This window comes from Prenolepis imparis, unplaced genomic scaffold (genome assembly GCF_030444845.1).
Source record: "Prenolepis imparis isolate NDT839.2.m4 unplaced genomic scaffold, iyPreImpa1.0 SCAF_2, whole genome shotgun sequence".
Lineage (NCBI taxonomy): Eukaryota > Metazoa > Arthropoda > Insecta > Hymenoptera > Formicidae > Prenolepis > Prenolepis imparis.
The window spans coordinates 9,416,976-9,434,450 of record NW_028141160.1 but is presented as its reverse complement, the minus strand read 5'-3'; the positions used below and the strand labels follow the sequence as shown (position 1 = coordinate 9,434,450).

Below are 17,475 nucleotides of genomic sequence, written 5' to 3'. Positions count from 1 at the left end.
TCCTAGCTCCTAGCTCCTCGATTCTCAGGATACCCAGTTGTTCCCATGGGGAAAACGGGAATAAGGGCATCAAGAGACATGATTAATTGCTCGTCGTCTAATTATCAATTAGTACGACCGGGGTGTCAGCGTCCTTACTTTTCTATCATTTTCTCGCTCGAAACCTATTACACTAATTATAACCACGACGTTACCGTTTCCATTAGTTCAACTCATCTGGAACATGAACCAGGAATGCGACGTATTCCGTCGATCGAACATACATTAATTTATCTCAATTGACGAGGATCGCGCGGGGAAAATTAATCCGATATAAATTCGCTTGGTACAATGTCAACCGAAAGATTTTTCTTAGATCAATCGACGATAGTGTGTGTATATATGTGACGACTTGTTAGTGTGTGTAAAGCTAGCATATCATTTAATAAAAGATCATAAATAATTGAGAGTTCTGGCTTTATTTTTAATAGTTCTATAGAGTTCTTGATAACTTAAACAAATAATTCTGGCGATTAAACCAAAGAAAATTCCTAAAAACAAATTGATATGCCAACTTCACGCAACACAATATATTAGAATAATACATTAGAATAATAATTAATCTAATATATGTATGTATTTTATTTGTTACAGGTAGCATTGCGATACACAGTGTGATTCACGCGTCGTGTCGGGAATGCCGTCTAAAATGTCGCGTGTCGGGAAGTGCCGTGTAAAGTATCGGGCGATACTAATTATTCGTGTTTTCGCGAGTGTCGTGAGTGCTATGAAGAACCAAGAGAGGAAGAGGAGGCCCGGGGAGGCATCGGGCGACAGCGAGGCAACTGCGTGAGGTATGCAAAATAAAAACATTTTTTTCTAAACATTTCTATTTTATTCTGCATTGTTTATGCGATATTCGATCGTTCCAGACTTTCAAAACATCCTGTATATATGTATCCCTCCCCCCCCACACACACACAAATACACACATATATATATACATAATTTGAATATTTTGTTTTCAGATCAATGTGCTGTGTACTACAACTGCGCAATTGCATGTATCGGTGAGTGAGCTTTTATTTTATTGTATTTTTTATTTTATTATTTAGAATTGTTTATTTTATAACAATTCTATAGCGGTAATAGATATGTGTGAAGCGTCTCATTTCGTGGAAATTCATAATTAAGAGTTTTGGAGCTTTATTTTTAATAGTTCTAGAGGTCTTTATAGTTTAAACAAATAGTTCTGCCCATTAAACCAAAGAAAATGCCTAAGGACAAATTGATATGTCAATTTCACGCAGCATATCACTTTGTTCTACGACATTTTCCTTAATCAATAATTTCCTTATCAATAATTGTTCAAATTTTAAAGATTTATAGTTCTACAAGAGTTCTAAGAAGAGTTCTGCCTTCTAAAAATAAAAAATATTATTTAAAACTAAATAAACAAGTAAATCTCTTGAACAAATCAAAGTAAAACGCCGTTCGATTTTCGAGAATTCTGCTTATTTCGAAATAATTCTGGTATAGTTCTGAACATGTACAATGCCTTTCCAAAGAGTTCTGATGATAAAAATATAATTAGAAAATTTTTTAAACAAATATTTTATCTGAAAAACTTATTTTGAATATAGAGGTGCTGGCCGTACTTCAAGAGCTCTGCTTATTATGAAATAGTTCTCGTACAATTATGGACATGTATAATGCCTTTCTAAAGAGTTCTGATGATGAAAATAATTAAAAAATTTTTAAATTATTTTCATCATCAGAACTCTTCGAAAGGCATTGTATATGCCCAGAACTATACAAGAATTGAACTCTTTCATAATAAGCAGAACTCTCGAAATACGGCCAGCAGCTTACCTCTCTATATTCAAAATAAATTTTTCGGATAAAATATTTATTTAAAAATATTTCTAATTATTTCTATCATCAGAATTCTTTGGAAACGCACTGTACATGCTCAGAACTATACCAGAATTACTTTGTAATACGCAGAATTGTTGAAAATCGAGCGGCGTTTTACTTCGATATGTTCAAGTAAGAGATTTGCTGGTGTTTATTTGGTTTTAATTAATATTTTTTATTTTTAAAGAGCAAAACTCTCTTCTTATTGTTAGAACTCTTGTAGAAACTCCTGTAGAATAAATCTTTTAAATTTGTACAATTATTGATAAGGAAAATGCGTAGGACAAAATGATATGCTGCGTGAAGTTGGCATATCACAGTTTGTTCTTAGGCATTTTCTTTGGTTTAATCGCCAGAACTATTTAAACTATCGAGAACTTTAGAATTATATAAATAAAGTCAGAACTCGAGTATTTATGATGTTCTACGAAATGATATGCTAGCTTTACACACACGATTTGTTACGTTTTCATTTTAGCGATATATATTTCTCTGATGAAACTGAGAAAATATACATTTCTCGAATAAAAGCTTGTACGAAGTACTTGGTGAACAGCGGTTGCTTTACGAATGTTTATCTTGTGTATATAAACAGATTACGTGCACTTATGTATTGGTGCACGGAAATATTGAATAACAGAAATACACGCGTGATCCTACGAATTTATAAAAATCAGAGGAACACTCTCAGCGTTCTCACAATACGTTTTCTCGATACCTCTAAACGTTCTGTTATATTATAATTTAATATTGCTTTGCGATAAAAATTGAATGACTATTTAATGGCAATGCGATCGATAACTTATATATATACACAATAAACCTGCTTCTGGAATTATGCATATATAGATGTTTGCTGATATTTTATTTTCTTTTTTATTTAATAAAAATTAAAATATATTTTTTTATTAAGTATATTCAAAATGTGAACATAAACAATGCTAATTAAATAGCTTTAATAAAGATGGAACAGCCACTTGATCGAAGCGTATAGGAAATGACGAAAAGTTGTCATATTTTTTATAGATCAATATTGTTGATATAGGCAGCATACGCGATCACTTGAGCACAACAGAAGAGCGTACGTAGCCGCTCAGGGTAAAGGGCTGTTCTTCTTGAAATATTTATGCGTTTGCTGCGGAAAGCGTAAATATTGTATGGGCCTTGCTACCTTCGGATGCGATAGGATATACGCTCCAGCAAAAGAGAGGCTCGAGAGAGAAAGAGAGAGAATATAGGCAGCAGATCTCCCCTTTCGGCTGAATCAATTTTCTTTATTTATCACCGGCAATTGTTTTTCGATATCGCTCCCTATAGAAAACATCAGCACGTTTGGCTTACGGCACATGCCTTGAACGTTGCTATAGATATTTAAAATATATGAAATTTTAGATCAGTCACTAATTGAGCTATGTATGTTTGTCCTTCAAGGCGATGGCATCACAAAACAATATATATTTATCAATATATTTGAACTATTTATATTTTATATGTAGAAAGAGAGAGAGAATGAGAAATAGAGAGAAAGAGAGAATGGATCCGTGGTAAATTGTCAGATAATTTAAAAAATTTTTAATTTATTTATTGCAAACACACAACATTCATTAATATTCATATTTATTTATGTGTCAATTATGCCAAATAATTATTGCATACTAATATTTTATCTATATGCTTTCGTTACTTTTCTCCATTATGGATCAGTCACTAAAACAATATGATAATTATTTATTTATCTTTTAACAATCTTTTAATAAATTAAAGAGACATGCTATATGAAAATATAAATCACATTTCTGAGATATTATTAAGTATCTTTTATTTATATAGAAGAAGCTCTTCGTTCCAACGCTCACTTAATCCTCAAAGATGTCTTGTCACTGCAGGCCTTGGCACGTCGCGCACTTTTCCATAAGCTCCGGCTCCGGAAAATCTCTTTTGAAAGAAAAAATAGAGCTCCCCCATTAAGTAAAATGCCGAACAAATAAGGATTTTCTCTGGGAGCGAAGTACCTTTAACGTTATCGGAAGTCAGATGAAATTCGAGGAGACGATGCGGAATAGCATGCACTCGATACGCGTCTTATTTTATTCGAAGAATATTATTTAGATATAACAATCCCATTCACGCGTGGCTTCTTTACACATTTCCGTCAGTTTTTACATTTACGTTGCAACTTTATTGCGAATATAATTTTGTCGATGCAGTCAATTAAAATAACGAGATAGCGCATATTGCATTACATTTATTCAATATTTAACGTTAATAAATGGCAAGCGTTAATTATGAATAGCATATTGACATATGGACGTATAGCTCGTTGTGATAATTAAGTGAACGTTTATCGTGTCCTGATTTGATGTAATCGAATTTGGCTTATGACAAAGTTATACTATATTAATAATAATCCTCTCTGCACATGTTATGTATAAATGTAAATTATTTTTATCATTTTTATCTGATGCATTTCTTTCGAGATACTTTCCTTTGACAGAGATAACAATGCTATGCGATAGACACTCTAGAAGTAAATGCATCAGTAACATATTTGGAGTGTACGAACATATTGTCTTACGTTAAAGACGACATCGTTTAACGAGAATTTTCTCTGGCTCTATTGCCTCGCACTCCTGTAGTTTACAAAGAGCGAGCCTCATTCGTTGCGTCTCTGCATAACGATGAAATTCAGTATACACAACGTTGATATGTATACCTATACATAAAGTATGCTTGACGTTTGCTAGAATGTACCTTTACAAGATAGAAAATCGACTGCAGAGAAAAAGAAAAAAAGAAAGAGAAAAAGATCGATTAAATAAATATATGATAATGGCTCAAACTGAGAAAGAACAGAAGATTATTTAGTATCTGATCTAATAATTTATCTTATTTTTTAAATTATTAACAATTATTAGCTATAAAAGTATATAATATTATAAGTTTAGTTTTTCGATACCGTTATCAATTGTATTAGATTAATTTAATTACTTCTCACTTTTCAAGTTCTCTGAAACAAAACAAGTTGGTATTTATTTTTGGTTTGTGGAGCGAGCACAAGGTACAAAGTGTGCAAATATACGTGACTTCGTAAATGCCGTTCCCCATTTCGTGTATCGCACGAATTTGGTCCTTGTTACATAAAGTCCAAATAACTCTCTCTTCCTCCCGCAATAACTCTCTCTCTTTCTCTCTCGCTTTTACCATTTTCCATCGGCGCGCGTTCTCCTTAGATGTCGTCTCGCTAACAAGTTGGCTGCGAAGTCGTGTCTAACTTGATTAATGGAATACTTGACTTATAGTTACGTAATAACCGAGCCTTCGTCCTTTAACCATATACTTCATCACCTTCGTCGGTACTCGACATGTCAATGATGATCATGTCGAAAGTTCCTTCGAGAGCTAAATTAAAGATCACGAAGGTAGATTTATGTGTATGTTACACTTTGTTAATATCGTATGATGCTTATAATGAAAGTGTTTAATTAGCCATGCGCGTTATGCACATATATCGGCTCCAATTTATAGCGTAACGAAATTTTATTCGCCTAATGTGCAACATCGTATCAATAACGATAGTTACTGCAATAACGATTTATGAGATATCGCAATTATGTAGGTTCCTCGTGGTCGATTGGAAATGTGAGTACCCGCGATCATTACATAAATTTGATTCCATACAATATGTATTATTGCACAAATTACGATATGTATAATTTATAGCAATTCGGAAGTAATTGGTAATCCGCATATCATCAATATCTTGTCGATTTCTTAACGTTATATCAGTATTCGTAATACTTCACACTTTCTCGAAGAAAAGTTAAACTTTTTCTCAACGTGCGCAATGCGCATAATATTTCTAAGATATATCCGAAGTTTACGGTCTTAAAAAAGTCTCCGTTACCTAGCCACCACAGCTGAGGCTTCCCAACAATTTGACATATGTAATTGCTTTAAGTCGTTGTCTATGTTTAATAATTCAAATCTTGCTTAATTGAAATCAAACTCATGCAACTTAGCACTTTTTTATTATACTTTGGTAAAATATCTGATTTTTAATTGTCAAAAAAAGATACGCGTGAATTTAATAAGAAACGAGCCATATATAAAAAAAAGAAAAAAACAGTATAGCTGTTTGAGATTTTACAATGCTGGTCTATAAAAATGCGCGCGTTTGGTTAAACCCCGCGCAGTAAGTTATCTTATACCTACTTAAGAAATTGGTCCTTCCACGGGAAAATCTTGACGATATTTAAGTCATAAAACTATAGCATAACTACTTTCTGACCTTGGGCCTCCGAGCTTTATCCGGGCTCTTCGGCACAGATGCTACCGATTACTGAAGCAACCGTCGCGGCAACTTGTTACCAATTTTTCATGGCATACTGGGAGGGATGTATTTCTCGTTAAATTTAAATTCAGATAAATTAAAGAAGGCTGAAAAAAATCTCATGGAAAATAAGATTGGAGTAGTAGGTGGATAAGAAAGTATTCGCTCTCTTCTTTCTTTCCTACATATATTTTTCTTCATTTTTTTTCTCTCTTTCTCTGGTTTTTCCACTGAAGGGCAATGGGTAAGTTCGCCGGAAATAGATTGGGCGTTCGGATACAAGGAGTATTTTTAACAGAGTTGAGGTAAGGATTTGCATAGACAATAAAGGCTCCACGATATATTGCAAGAACTTTTAACATGCGAGCCTCCTTTCTGAAGCTTCGCTCACGGTATGAATAAGCCGTAAATAATTTTCTATTCGACTTTCCTTCTCGTGAAGCCTGGAGCTTTGTGGCACGCAGAGAAGCACTCGATAAAAGCGAATGCTTCTGCAACCGTTTTAGATTTGCACGAATCTTTTATGAAAGCACTTTCAAAAGCTATTTTACTGTTCGTTAAGAGTTATATCCAGTATTGATGCGACGACGACTACTTTCGAGAAACAGTAAATTAATTTAACTCTTGATATTGGCTTGATTATTTTTTATTCTTTTTTTTTTCAAAAATAGTGTTGATTCTGTTATCGCATTATAGAAGCAAAATGTGTTAATTATCTCGTCTACGAACATTTATCTAAAAATAAAGTCAGTACTAATTAATAACGCAATTAAGTTGTAATTATATCATGAGTTTAAATTGAAACTTGACGCTATATAAACATTTTTGCATACGATATTATATATTAAAATTTTCTTTCTGTATTATTTATAAAATTAAAGTTTAATAATAATTTGAGCCAATTTATCAAATAACATGCTCCCTCTCGCGTTAGACAAATGTACCAATAGATTCAGGGGATTCTTTAGCTAGGGTGTCGGTGCAGCTTTTCCACAGCTGCACCGACACCCCAGTTCTGACCAAGGGTGGAAATTCTAGACAGTTGAACAATTTCTCGAGCGGAGGCGCCACAAATCACGGAGGGTAAATTTCACCCTTCTAATTGCATTGCCGTCAATTATATTATATGTGTATATTATTAATCGATCGCTTATCAATTTTATCTTTATCGTTGAAAAGCATTATTGGAATTTTTCCTCTCAAAAATAACAAAAATTTTTAGTAATTGCTTTTTTTATTACAGACTAAAACTATAAATATTAATTCATATAGTTTTCCTGAAAAATTATTTATAAATTTTTATAGAAGTTAGCAATATTAGATAATTAGTAAGTTGAATACATGAATTTATCTAATCTATCTTGTGTCCGTTTAATTTAAAATTCGACAAAAATTTATGAGGCTCATTGACTCGCGATCATCCTTATAATTACCGATTCCTGCTACGCAAATTGCAATATCGTATGTGTCAGTATCGGAGAGGTTTGGCGGAACTATCGATCTCCGCAGATCCCGCCAGTGGCACAACCTGTAAAAGTACATCGGCCAATTCGCCGAGAAACGGAGAGGACGGGTCGTGAGAACGGCGTCATTACTCAAATTCTCATTAGCAACGCTAGAGCCAAGCCATCCAGCGAGTTTACTAATTAACGCAGCTAGGGTGGTCCTTTAATATTAGGAGGAGGATCTCGTGTGAGAGGGAAGGCGCGACAGTAGAATATATCGCTGCCCGTTTTCATTACCAAAGAGACAAATACCCGATCGACGTGGCTGATTGAGGGTTTCTTTCACTCTTCTCTACTTGTTCCTTTCTCTTACTGATTTACGAGACTATAGACTTCATGAAATACTTTGTTTCGAAGTCTAATGTATATAATTATTAGAAGCTTTCTAATAAAATTATATATTTTTTTAATATATAAATAATGCGATCTTTGTATAAGCGTTTTATAAAAAAAATTGCATAAATTAAGACACTTATTAGAAGTAAATTATATGAGAATATTTATATATAATTTAATAACATCATTATAATTAAAAGAATTTTAAAATGGAATATATAAATAAAACTTCAATATATACGTCGAAAAAAGATTAAACAAGTTATTAATCAAATAATTTATAATTTTGCGGTCGCGAATCTCATTAATTTTAAAATGCTATGGCATATTTACAAGTAACTGAAAACATGAAGATCTCGTTTAACTCATTAAAAACTGAGCCACCTTTTTCGAATGCAATTTACACATTTATATACTTTAGAGACCCTTTTAATTTATATGACTTTCCATTTGTCGATGTTATAGAGAATCATTATCTGATTATTTATTTTATTGCCATATTATTAATCACCAAATATTTCTTTACATACAATATATTATTATTTTTCAAGAAAATATTCTCTTTTTTCAAAATATAAAAATATAAAAATAATAAAATTTCTTCTATCCATTCTATTTCTCTAATCTAAAAATTAATCTAATATTTTTATAAAGTTTTATTCTCAATTATTCAAAAAAGAGTGAAGTTAATCTCATATCTCACACTTATCATGTGTACAGCCTCAAAAAAGCATAGCATGTCGCGAGGGTGTATCTCTCTTTCTCGATGTACTCGACGACGTCACAGGCATGTATACGATGTCGTAAAAATCGCGCGGCGCGGAGGATTCTCAAGAATGGAGTATTGCTTTCCAGATATCCTATACTCGTAAAATAGCCTTAATGCACCCCCTTTGCGACCGGTGTTATCGATCCTCGCTCTTCGGAGACGATGTAAGTACACGTACGCTACCGCTAGCACATCGTAGATGACTGTACATTTCATGTCTTGCAACATATATTGTGGCAGTTACTACGCCACTGCGTATCTTACTTTCAGCCTTTTCGATGGAAATTGCACGGAATCTAAATAATATTATAGTATATATCTGCAAAAGTATAGATACCTAAATCTAAATCAAAGTAAAATACGAATCATTCAGTATTGAAAAAATTAACAATGTTGACGAATTAAAAAACTGCATTGTAAAATATAAAAACAATAATTATAATTTATAATATAAATTTACATTGAAATGTGAAAACAATAATTCTAAAAAAAATTATTATGTTTGATATTATTTAATTACATCTGTAATTATTAGACGCTCGTACACATTAGAATGATATGAATTAAATTTATAACACAATTTTTTATTAGAAACAAACTGCAATTAAATATTGAAATGAAGTAACTATATATCAAACAAAAATTTTAGGCAAACAATAAAGTAAAATATTGTTCTCGATTATTTTTAAGAAGTAGAATGCAAATTCTTGCGTCACGTAGCAGCGACATGAAGTGCAATATGAGCAATGTGGCACTAGTACATTGGTAGTCTTTATAAATATATTATAAATGTACATACATGTACGCGTTTCCGTTGCGAGATCTAGACACCTGAATAGCATCATGAACAGTCTCATGAAGTCGCGCAGCGTGTTTTCTACGACATGACACGCGTACGTATGAAAAATACTTTGTTGGATCACTACTTTTTCCATTTACCGCTATTTTTTCTCGTTTTTTTTTTTATTTTTTTTATTTTAGCTTTCCTCTCTTTCTTTCTCCCTCTCTCTCCCTATCTTGTACCATAGCAAATGATTAACGATCGGTGGCACAGAAAAGAAGCGGACGAATATAAAAGTGCACGGTCCCTGTCCCGTCTGTCCGCTCGCACAGAATTTCGCTCTTTGGCGTGTATCTGACATGTTTCCACTGTGTTTGCTCGACTATTAATGCTTACCGCGAAATAATAACGATATAAATCATCCAACTTTGCTGAAGTGCGATTTGTCGCGGTGAAATGGGGAATCTATCGATATATTATCTTCTGGTAATGTTCAAAATGGAACTACACATTTGTATGTGAAAATGATCTGGTCTAAGTATTCAATATCTAAGTATTCAATACTTTAATTTCACGATAATAAATTGAGACAAGTAGTAAATCAATTTTAATCAATTGAAATATTAGTCTTAAATGAAGTAATAATTATAGAAAAATGGAGCCACAATTACTCTTCTACAAGTTATTGAAATAATTATTAACAATTATTTAAAATTTTTAAAGATATAGTATGAAATTTTTATGTTAAAATTATACATTGTTATAAATAAACCTTCTCTCTGTTTAGTAACTGATCTTATAAAATTTTGCAGTATCATGATACATTTGATTTTAGAATTAGATATTCAGCATATTCTGAATAGCTTTTGCATGCTTAGATTGATGTTCTCTAGAGCAATATCGTTATAAAGGGTAATCCATTAATCATTACGGTGGCGTTAACTTCACCCTTAAAACAAACTCGAGTTTGTGCTTCACAACCTTGATACTGTCATCCAGATTTATCCCTAGCAAAATGTCCACATTATACTCTTTCTAAAAGTTTGTAAAAATTAAATATTCTCGTAAAAATCAAGTTGTTTTATAAAAATGTTTAAAAATATTATTAAATAATATCAAATATATACTATATAATAATACAAAATTTAAAAAAATATACAATTATTCTATATTTCTGTTACACATCATTATAGATGTTAATTGTATAATATTATTTTTTTAAAATGTGACAAATAATACTAATAATTTTTAAAATATTTTTCAGAGAGTCGTAATTTACAAATATTGTTATAAATTCCATATTGAATAAGCTATATAATATTGCTCTCGTTCGAAAGATATAAGCACGTAATATCTCTTTTATATAATTAACAATTTATAATTTTAAGTAAATAATCAGCTCTTTAATATTAGAGAAAGGGAGTTAAGTGCCAACGAAACGGGTGGTCCGCTTGAAAATCATTAGGCTGCTACCATTGATAATGGTACCCGTTAGTAGCAGTGGTATTGCGGAAGGAAGATAGCAGACGCGACTCTTTAGTGTTGGCTGGAGAAATGGAAAGGGGATGAAAGGGAGAGAGAGGCTTGCACCTTTCAACTTAACCTAACGTTCCTTACCGAGATAAAACGTATAGTCTCCATCAAAGTATCCCGTTCTTTTTACGACACATTCTATTTAACCATTTCAAATGTGGCTGCGGCAATTCGCGAGGAAAAAAACTCGCGCATCTTTTTTTTTTTTATATTTCTCCCCTTCGATACTCAGCCGACTGTTTTCAAAGCTTTTAATGGAAACATTATATAGCAAATTTTAAGCTTTTCTTACCTCATCCTTTATATGCAGTAACGAAATTAAAATAAAAAATAATTTAACACTCATCGATACAATGTACAATGGCAGAGATTTAGTACAACTCGTCAATTTGTAAAATTCAAATATATTCAAATTAAAAATTCACAATTATTAATATTTTAATAAATTATTATTGCGTTCAATAATTATTTATTGAATTTTTATTTATCTTTTTGAACAGATATTTAAGATTATATAACTTTCGAAAAAAATATTCTTTTTAGACATAATATAGTAATAGTATCTCTACGATAATTATAATTACTTGCACAATTAATTTCTCATGATTATTATGTCTTAAGTAATCATCTTGATTCGAAGCATTGCGCACTTTCAATATGAAGCTTTGCCGACATTATTTCTAAATTTCTCGATAAATTGTCACAGATATTGGAGAAAGCATGTACTATCTATTAATAATAAATATAGCGTTATCGCGACGAATGATGCATAAAGGCTACGTCATTTTCGAGTGCTGACTAACTTTGTACAATCGCAATTTTCATATATTAATCTCTTACCACAATATAATAAAGTACTCGTTGCGTGTGATTAGCATCAAGAATGTCTAAAGTGCCGGGCAATCGTTGTATTTTGATGTTTAGTGCGTGCATGATCGTAATCACCTGTGTTTCCGTTAATGACTATTGTGTATGAGTGCCACAAGAAAGCAGTAAAGAACTATCACAAAAGAGGAAAAAAAGCAGGTTTAAGAACACATCAGACGATGTAGAGAAATTGTGGAGTATTTTATGATTTATTATTTTATTATCTATTATTCGTGAAATTATTTTTAAATTTTATATATTTTTGTGGTAGTAATACACATTTTATATTTAAAAAAAGAGAAATTTGTTTAAAAAACTTTCTAGGAAATTATATAATTATTTTTATTAAATATCTGTTTAAGAAAGAAAGAAAAAAAAATTCGATTACATATTCTAATTATCTTGAAATATTAATTAATTGAATATTGATTCATAATTTAGGTATATTTATATTTTACGTTGCCTATGCTGTATATTACAGCTGTTGTGCATTGTATATGTTGAATGCTAAATAATGCTAAATCATTTGCAAGTATTTTATCCGACCACACATACAATACATCTACATACATATAAATTAAATTGCCAGGAATTAATTCGGAGGAGAGGAAAAGAATATTAAGAAATATTAAGAAAGTTAAATTAAATGTTAACATTTTTATTAAACTAGAACAACACAAACGCGCGCTACGCGCGCGCCATTCTTCGGTTTTATGTTAAAAAAAAAAGATAAATATTTAAAAAAAAAATAATATAAAGTTTGCTTAAACTCGATTAATTTTTTTCACAGAATCTAGCTGATTAGAGCGTTAATGTGCTAATTAAATTTTAAAATAATAATATGTTAAAAAATTAAAATAGTAATATGTTGTAAATAATATGTTGTATTATAATACCTTATTTTCGATTAATATTTTTTGACAGAAATCAGCTGATCACTGTCAAAAATATTAATCTAGTTTAAAGTATTATATAACCTATTATTTAATACATATTATATTATTTTAATTTTTATAACATTATTTAAAAAATTAATTAGTAAATTAACGCTTTAATCAGCTGACGCTTTAATCATATATGTCATGTAGAGCTTCAATTAATTTTTTTTCAGTAGTAATATAAGACATTAATCAGACGTTGTGATTGCTCGGTAGATACACTGACAAATTATCCAAATTAATTATTATACAATAAATTAATTATATAACAAATTAATTATTTTTTACAATAATCAAGCTTCAAATACACAAGACATCTCGAAAACATTTCTATGAATACAAGAGAGAAAATATTATTGCGGAGAAAGAGACATTCTCTTTCTCAATGTCTCTTAATCAGCTGATTTCTGTCAAAAAATATTAATAAAGCGAAAATTTGCTAATTAAATATAGCTTACATATTTATATTTATATTGTGTATGTTATAATTTGCTAATTAAATTTTAAAATAACAATATGGTAAAAGTTATAAAATAGTAATATGTTGTAAATAATATGTTATAATACCTTATTCTCGATTAATATTTTTTGACAGAAATCAGCTGATAACTGTCAAAAATATTAATCGAGTTTAAAGTATTATATAACCTATTATTTAATACATATTATATTATTTTAATTTTTATAACATTATTTAAAAAATTAATTAGTAAATTAACGCTTTAATCAGCTGATGCTTTAATCATATATGTCATGTAGAGCTTCAATTAATTTTTTTTCAGTAGTAATATAAGACATTAATCAGACGTTGTGATTGCTCTACACTGACAAATTATCCAAATTAATTATTATACAACAAATTAATTATATAACAAATTAATTATTTTTTACATAATCAAGCTTTAAATACACAAAACATCTCGAAAACATTTCTATGAATACGAGAGAGAAAATATTATTGCGGAGAAAGAGACATTCTCTCTCTCAATGTTTCTTAATCAGCTGGTTTTTCTGTCAAAAAATATTAATAAAATTTGCTAATTATATATTAGCATATTTTAAGAGAAAGAGAGAGTTTTCTTAAACTTTAACAATATATTATATCCGATTCAATTTTACATTTCTAGAAAATATGTCTTTTTGAAAATAATATGTAAATTGACATAAAACAATTTCCGAACCATTCATATTGAATATTGCGATATGTATATTATTTTCGAATGCAACGGCGAAAAAACAAGTCGATACAACGGTTGTATTTACTATTACTAAGTTAAATATTATATAAGTTATATTGATGGACACACATACACCCAACACACATAAAACTAGAGATGAGAAAAGAGATGCAGTAGCATTCTAACGCAGAAATTCTAGCGAGAGGAAGACAACGAAAGTGAATAGAGGAGTGTGAGGATTGTGCTATGCTATCGAGGGGTACAGCAACCAATAGGAATTGCATAATTCATAGCTCCGGCTACATCCGTCCCGGTATTGCGCTCCGCTTTCGTTGTGTTTGCGTAGTGTCAGAACAATATCGTCTCGCGAAAGTTTCGCGGTGCCGAGAATGCGATTTACGTCTAAATTGGCAAGGTTACAACGCGGTTACGACGGGTTTATATATGCGCTTGCACTGCTGTTACAAATGCGAAAGAATGCAACGCTAGTGACATAACACATATACATACATGCAATATAACGCGACATAAAATCGTCAAATTTATGAAATGCATAATACTACCGAAGTTTATATTAGCAAATGAATTAATATTCATAAACAGGATAATTTATTGCTAGTTATGAGAATATTTTATAAAAATGATCAAGTTCATTTATAATATATCTACTTATTTTCGAGTTATAACGTATTTTGTGTATATTAGCAATCTGTATATAAAATATATATTTTTTGATAACATAGAATAGCATACATTTAGCACAGGTATTTTGACAGAAAATTCTTGTAGAAAATTCTATTTCTTGTTCGCATTTTTGTTAAAGATTTAAATATTGAATTTTTATGCATACATTGCAATAATATAATTGTTATGCATGCATTGTAATTTTTAATATTTTATTATCAAAAAATATAACTTCGCTTCGCGAGCGTAATTATATTCGATTATATTAACAAAATAAAAAAGATATATAGTATATAACACTTATAGGTTTACTTGTTAATAACAGAGAGAGTTAACAAAGCATTTCTCTCTTTCTCTTTATGATTATGCTATAATTTTCGATGAACCGACTATATTTGACTATAACGATTATTCAATGAAAAACTCTCCGATTAATATACAAATCTCTTCTCCCCCTCGCGACTTTTATGTTACAATATCATTTAAATTATGTCTGACTTTAGAATGAACAATCTTTTCTCGTGCGCAACGCGTACTTTATAATTAAATCCATTTAAAAATACACGGTGGACCATAAATAGGCAATCTTACTTTAGGACGATTAAAACTTGAAAAAGTCTTTTACGCGGTGGCGGTCGCGCAGCGTCTGCGGTAGCATTAGCGGAAAAGCATTTCGTCCCTTTTGTGGCGCGTTTGCCAGATAAATCCATTTTGTGGTCAGATTTCACTTTCATCTGTATGTCGAGAGGATAATGGTTGTATTCCCAAACGGCTGTAACGGCGAGAAGCTCGCTAAGAAAGCGAGGCAAAGCGAATCACAGACGCCGATATGGGGACGTAAGTGCGAACTCACGCTACTCTAAATCTTTTACACCAGATGCGAAGATGATCAAAGGATTCCGTCGTCCACGTACATGCACTTCTTACTTACACGTTGTAGTTGAAATATGTGGCAAGGGAAAAAGATGTTACACGTATCTTTCCTAAGGCTTTTGGCATCGTTACAATCTTATATTGCGTATATATATATATATATATATATATATATATATATATTTCTTCTGTACATATAATATTATAAATATTATAAATATTAAATAATAAATAAATAATATATATATAATTTATATATATATACAGAAAAAGTCCTGTGGGAAAGTCAACATTAAATATAAATTTATTTTTTGAAAGTATTTATATAATATGCAAGTACGCTGTTCAAGTGATAGCGTACGTTAGCAAATAGTATGTGCATATATGGAAGTTTATATTCTGACCTATTTCCGTGAGCTTCTTGTTTCGGCATAAGGGAAGATATGTAAGGAGGTGACGCTTAGAGGTTTTGACCCTCCTTACTTATGAAAACATTCCGTCAACTCTCATGGGAACAAAAACCTTACATGCCATTCAAAAAATTTAGTTAGAATATAAGATATTTACATTTATATGTGAGTTGAACCGGGTTTGTTTATAGGACATATTTCCCAAACTATTACATTTTTTTCTTCTATTAAAAATACGTTATTTTTTAAATAAATATAATTTGAAGCAATAAATATAAACAGAAGATATGCATTACATTTTCGATTATTAATTTATTATTTCAAGGTATATACGATATATATTATATGTTAGAAATATATACCAGAAATTTTATAACAAGTTTAGATACTTTCTTATGCTTTATTACGGAAAAAATATTCAGTTTTTCTGTATTCTACGTTTGCTATATGCAAATTCGTTCGCGCATACATCTCATATTGTTTTCACCCTCGTACTCTCGCACAAATTTTTGCGAGGAGGTTTGTGGTTTAGTCTTCTGAAGTTTTTCGCGAACAAAGTAATAAGAATAAATCGTCAAAGGCACGAGCAGATGGCGACTGACAGGGATGCTGTGGAAATGAGATGGGATGGATAATCCCATGGGCATTGACGGAGGCCCAGCAGATATATACGACTCATGTTAGTGTCTTCCTAGATCTTATTTGTTTTTGGCTAACAAGTCCACACACGTCCTGTATCCGGTAAAGATTCCTTCTAACATGTCGTCTGCTAACTTCCGCATAGCGACTCGATTCGAATATATTTCTGAATTATTATTTAAAAAATTATTTCTAGTAAAATTTATGTCGCGAAGTGAATAATACATGTATTTTGTGTGCGTTATTTCTTATATATTCTTAATATATCATTATATTAATCTTATTATCTTATCACATCATATCACAATCTTATCACATCATATTAATTAATCTTTTATATTACATATTATATTAATCTTATATATTAATCTTATATATACTAATCTTATATATTATATATCTTTGTGATGTGTTTGATATATAATATATAAGAGATTAGTATATAATTGCAGATATATATTGACTAAAATTTTCACATTTTTTTTATTAATAATACTATATATTTTTGAATTTTTCAAAAATTTATATTTGTTCGACTTTCGATGTAATCGATAGGGATATACATTGTTGTATTTTTTTCATTTTTAATTTTTTTATCAATATGATTATATTCATTATAAGTAAATATATTAAAATATGAAGTATATATACAAATGTATTAAGAGACTATATATTCTCGCGAACTATTTATTTAATCATATCTTATTTACAACGTTTAGTTAATTTTACTAGCTAA

The 17,475-nt window shown here is 30.6% G+C and overlaps 1 long non-coding RNA gene across 1 annotated transcript in view; it reads left to right on the top strand.

Moving 5' to 3' along the window:
• The first annotated feature begins 1,028 nt into the window (after positions 1-1,028).
• The window catches only part of LOC145948982 (uncharacterized), a 52,402-nt gene continuing 35,955 nt past the window's right edge, over positions 1,029-17,475 (top strand). Inside the window, exon 1 of the long non-coding RNA XR_014427520.1 lies at positions 1,029-1,049. This is a non-coding gene — a long non-coding RNA (uncharacterized LOC145948982). The remainder of the gene's footprint in view (positions 1,050-17,475) is intronic.